This window comes from Petaurus breviceps, unplaced genomic scaffold, assembly GCF_028583685.1.
Source record: "Petaurus breviceps papuanus isolate PSGF00001 unplaced genomic scaffold, PetGlider_PUasm1.0 98, whole genome shotgun sequence".
Classification (NCBI taxonomy): domain Eukaryota; kingdom Metazoa; phylum Chordata; class Mammalia; order Diprotodontia; family Petauridae; genus Petaurus; species Petaurus breviceps.
Genome location: NW_027187460.1, coordinates 45,089,597 through 45,095,596, shown reverse-complemented (window position 1 = coordinate 45,095,596; position 6,000 = coordinate 45,089,597). Strand labels below are relative to the sequence as shown.

The following is a 6,000-nucleotide window of genomic DNA, read 5'->3' as shown; positions in this document are numbered from 1 at the left end:
GATAGATAGATAGATAGATAGATAGATAGATAGATAGATAGATAGATTGATTGATTGATTGATTGATTTTGGTGTTTACTATGTTGCAGGCCCTGTGCTGAGCACTGATAAATATTTATTGATGGACAGATGGATTATAAAGCATGGTCTGGTTTAGTGCTATCTAGAGACACTACATAGAGTTTGTGCCCATTCACTTTCCAAAGAAAACATTTTATCCCTAATGTAGATTCCTTATTATGGGAACTTATTCCATCAACATAGATGGCAACCCATATATGACTTACTACATAAGTCTTAGGGAGTATCCTGGGGCACAGAGAACTAAAATCTCTTGACCAGGTTAAGGTATTAAATATAAAAGGTAATATTGAACCCAGATCATTTTGACTTGTCTAGCCCTCAATTCACTGCATCAAGCTATTTTTTCATGACAAATTATTATAATTAGAACAAAGTAGATACAATCAGTAATGATCAAAACAATTTCCTCCTTCATTGTTACAAAAATATATTTGAATAGTTATATCTTTTATATATTTTTACAGATAAAAACCCAATATTAAAAAAAAAGCAAAATAAGACTGTCTTCCAAATTGAAACCTGGAAATCAAGAGGAGAGGGAAAATAGCAGTTAATGTTGGATGGAATTTTCCATTTCTCACTGGACTCTAATGATGAGGATCTTTATTAATGCTATGTAACTCTCCTGACATGCCAACCAGTTCACAAGCTTGGCAGCTTTAACAATTTCATTCTTTGTTGAAATACTGTCATTGGTGATTAATATAGTTTCTAAAGTTTGAACAGGTAGAGATTTTTTGACAGGTAACCTTCAAAAGATGAAAAGAATAATAAAGCCAAGAGGAGTATAAAGATGCCAAGCTCATTCAGTCATTTAGAGCAGGAAAAAAAAATACCACGCAAAAATCTGGAACACCCACAAAAAAGTTCTTCAGATTTTCTTAGATTGTTTATAAATAAATAAAAGCCAAGCTTTTATGTATCGGGTATGAGACTTAATAAAAAATGAAGATCAAACTATAACCGAGGCTAACCATTTTTTCCATTGTCAGTTACCTAAATTTCTACTTGCTGCACTAAAGAATCTATTCCTCTGAGAGATTAATATAGTATTCAATCTTTGGAACAAGTGACAAACACAAGACGTGGGTGTTTCATCACTTTGACAGAATCATGCATTCGCTCCCTCTGTCTTCAGACCTAAAGACTATAAACATGGAAAGAGCCAGTGTTTGGGTGATTGGAAGAGGCACTTTTCATTATGCACATCTAAATGGATTAATGTGAATGAGAGAAGTTGGAACAACTTCATTACCTAGTTGTTGATAAAAAAGAATTATAATTGTTAGCACAATAGCTGAAATATATGTGAGACAATATTAATTTCAGATTCTTTCACATTTCCATTTTTTAAAATCATGAGTTTATTTTACTGAATTTATTAACATTTATTTGTTTCATTAGAAATGTTTCATTTTCATTTCCAATAGGTTCCTTATGTATACAAACTCCCGTGAAAGTTTTATGTGTGTATAAGACACAAGAAATGAGAAGACAAAGGTTGCTTCCAGTTGTTTTCAACTCAAACTAGGTCAATAAATCTGGGCAAGGTTAGATGTTCAATCTAAATAGCAACAAATTGGGAAGATAGTCTTATTTTGCTTTTTAAAAATATTTGGCTTTTAACTGAAAAAATTATAGAAGATAAGAATGAATTTGATGCAGGAAATAGTTTTACAAGGAGAGCTTTGACTAGTATAAGACAAAAAAGAGTTCAGACTGTACACTTTTTTTTCTTTACTGATAATTGTCTATCACACAACTGAATTTCTTCCAGGCACAGTTGTGAATATTTATATCTCTGGTTACATGGGCTGTAATTTACTCAGGAGTTAATGGTTAGAACCTATGAATGAGCATATTTCTACAGATAGATTCACTAGTTGGTGACAGCCCGTGCTGTTATATAATCCATCCTTTAGGTAGTTTATGATGAAGCTGTCATGGAAAGAATAGTGGACTAGAAGTCAAGAAACTTGGATTCTGTTCCCAGTTCTGACAGTAATTAGCTGCGTAGCCTTAGACAAATCATTTCATTTCTCTGGTTTTTACTTTACCCACTCATAAAAAGAAAGTTGTTGCTAGATGGCCTCTAGGCACTCTTCTAGCTAGAACATATTTCAAATATGGGACTAAGCTTCCTAGATTTATTAACATTACAGAAAAATGAGTGATCATTGAGCTGAGGTTCAAGACTTTGAGAAAGATTTTGAAAAGTGACATCATTATTTCATCTAGGTATTAATTAACTCTCAAGAATTACTCCTTAATGTTTACTTCAAACTATAACTTTGTATTTGAAGAAATGTACTCTAAAGGAATTATAACTAGTTTTTTTGTCATCTTCCCAAATTAAAATATCTTAAATGATCTTCAAAGAGAAATCTATTCAATGCCCTTGACTTCTTTCGCATTACTAAAATAAGAAACTTCATGGCAAAGTTAGAAAATTCAAGATCAATCTCTTGGACTCATTCTCCTCGTTATCTTATAACATGCCTTAAAATGAGAAACCATTTTTCAAAAAATATTCTTAGGACCAGGGAAGAAAGAATAACAAGAGTAGGTCATTGCCAGTGGCTCCTAGGATGTTATCAGCATTGTAAATCCACTGAGGCAAGACCAAATGAAATAGAGTCAAAGATCTGTGGTCCATCAAAGTCCTACTCCAATGCCTCATTATTGCATGGTGATGATCCTTTCTTCTTAAAGGTGATATGAACAGAACACAAGCACTGAAAAAGTAGATATGCTTTAAATAGGGGCAAGTCGGTATTTCTGGGGTTTGAGGACAAGACTGGCTATGTTCCAATAAGTTTATCAGTAGGTTGGCTAGAGAATCATGAATTTTTCAACTCCAACAGCTCTCAGTGATCGTCTACAATATAGAGGGGTTGCAATGTGCATCAGTGGAATGAATATAAAAAAATGCTACATCAGATCCTTAAGATAGCATAGAATATATGTATCTATACTACTCATGTGGTACTTATCAAGTATTTCTTTGCATTATAGCTGTCTAGTTATCTAGAATTCATGAGTAGTTGTTTACTCTTTGAGTACAGACATCATGTTTTTATGTATTTCCTTCCCTTATGTTGCATGTCACTTGGCATGTGTGGTCAATGATTTATTCTAATAACCTCCAAATGCTATAAGGCTGTAGGGACTTATATTCAACACTTACAGTGTCCAGGACTTGGGACTTCATATGTCTCACTTAGCTGTGTGAAAGACACTACTCTCTGGATTTTGTTCACTCCTCCAATTTGTTCTCACACTAAAAGCTCTAATTTCAGAGAGATAAACCACAATCACTTCAATTATACTGAAGTTTTCTCAATGTTCTAGGGCTAACCCAGTTGAGGTAAAAATATACTTTACTTTCTCACCCATTCTCACTCTTGAGTCACCAACCAACATGATTTATAGCTACAAAATCAGTAATTTGAAACTGATACTTTTAAATGTATAAGAACACATAATTATTTAACAATAAAGCAAAAGAAATACTAATATTATAGATACAAACATTAAACATACATATATAATAAAATACATACACATATGTATGTATGAATATATAGTTATACATACTGTGTTTCCCCTATAATAAGACACTGTCTTATTTTTTTTGGACAGAAAAACACCAGAGGGCTTATTTTTAGGGGAGGGCTTATTTTAATGAACATTGACAGCAATTTTAATAAACAGGTAAATGTGAACAAAAAAATGTACCTTTATTCAATAAGCAAATCACTGGGGAAGAACAGGATGCCGCGCTCCGAGCTGCATCCAATCAGAGCTGCAGCAGTGAGCGCGTCATCCTGTTCTTCCCCAGTGATTTGCTTGCTGGCGCCATTGAGAGCAGTGCCACAGAGGGTACCGTAATGTAGCGTGTAGCACAGGGGATCACCTTCACTACAGTAGCAATCTCAATAGGGCTTATTTTCGGGGGAGGGCTTATTTTAGAGGAATCTTACACAGTAAGGGGAGGGCTTATTTTCAGGATAGGTCTTATTATCGGGGAAACACGGTACCTATATGGCTAGAAGTGGTATTGCAGGGTCAAAGGGTATGCACATTTTTGTGGCCCTTTGGACATAGTTCAAAATTGATCTCCAAACATAGTTCCAAATTGATGTCCAAAATTTTTGGATCAGTTCAAAACTCCATTAACAATGCATTAGTGTTCCATTTTTCCCATATCTTCTCCAGCATTTATAATTTTCCTGTTTTGTCATGTTAGCCAATCTGACAGGTGTGATGTGGTACATAAGAGTTGTTTTGATTTGCATTGCTCTAATCAATAGTGATTTAGAGCATTTTTCCATATGACTACAGATATCTTTAATTTCTTCCCCTGAAAACTGCCTGTTCATATCCTTTGACTATACTATCTCCTTTTTCATTTTTGTCTCCATAATAAAGTAGTCTTTCTTCTACCTGTTCAAAAAAACATCCCATTACATTCCATTTCCTACAACAGATTTTTCCCCTCTGCCATTCCCATTCTATCACTGATTTTTTTTTTTTTTTTGCTTTTTGGAGGGGGGAAGGTAGGGCAATTGGGGTTAAGTGACTTTCACACAGCTAGTTTTTATGTTAAGTGTCTGAGGCCAGATTTGAACTCAGGCCCTCCTGACTCCAAGGCCAGTGCTCTATTCACTGTGCTACCAAGCCTCCCCTCTATCACTGATTTTCAATCTTTCCTTGTCTACTAGTTCATTTTCTATTTCCTACAAACATATTTATGCTTCCCTTATTCTCAAGAAATCCTCAATTGCTCCTTTTAACCAGGTTAACTATTGTCCTGTATCTTTTTTACCCTTTGTAGAAAATTCCTTGAAGAGGCCATCTAAAATAAGTACCTCCACTGCCTCTCCTCTCAATCTCTTCTTAACTTATTACAGTTGAGCTTTAGACCTCGTTATTCCACCAAACCTTCAGTCTCCAAAGTTACCAGTGACCTCTTAATTGCTAAATCCAATGGTCTTTTCTCAATCTTCATCCTCCTCAAACTTTCTGAAACTTGTGACCCTGTTGATTTCCTTCTCCTATTTACTCTCTTCTCTCTAGGTTCCCAGGACACCACTCCCTCCTGCCTCTCTTCCTACCTTTCTGAACACTCCTCACTCTCCTTTTCTAGATCTTCACCTAGATCATCCTCTCTAACTGTAGGTGTCCCACAGGTTCTTTCCTGGGCCTTCTTCTCTTCTCACTCTATACTACTTCACTTGGGGATCTCATTACCTCCCACAAATTTCAATACCATCTTTATGCTGATGGTTCTCAAATCTTGCCATAACCTCTCTGCTGACCTCCAATCTATTATCTCCAATTGTCTTTCAGACATCTCAAACTGGATGTCCAGTAGGAAATCTTATATATACCATGTCCAAAACAGAACTCATTATCTTCCAATCTGAAACCTTACTCTTGTACCTTCCCTCTTACTGTAAAGGGAAACACCACCCTCACAATCCTTTAAAATTGAAATCTTGGTGTCATCTTTGATTTTTAACTCTCTCTCTTCCCCTATGTACAATCTGTTGCCAAGGCCTGTCAATTTCACCTTTGTAATATCTCACAAATGTCCTTCCTTCTCCCCTTTGATGCTGCTACCATTCTAGCCCATGCTCTTATCACCTCATGCTCTGCCTATTGTAATAGTTTGCTGGTGGCTGTTCCTCAACTCTTTCCCCTAGTCCAATCCATCCTCGATCGAGCATTTTTCCCTAAATTTCCCTAAATTACAAGTCTGAATATAATACTCTTTTACTCAATAAACTCCAGAGGCTCAAGTCACCTTCAGAATTAAATACAAAATCCTCTGTTTCATATTCATAGCCCTTCATAACCTGACCATCTCCTGTTTCCAGTATTATTTCACCACTATATCCTCTTTGATACAGG

At 35.5% G+C, this 6,000-nt stretch overlaps 1 protein-coding gene across 1 annotated transcript in view; it reads right to left on the bottom strand.

Moving 5' to 3' along the window:
• CSMD3 (CUB and Sushi multiple domains 3) overlaps positions 1-6,000 on the bottom strand; it is a 795,885-nt gene that overhangs the window by 689,730 nt on the left and 100,155 nt on the right. The window lies entirely within an intron of this gene.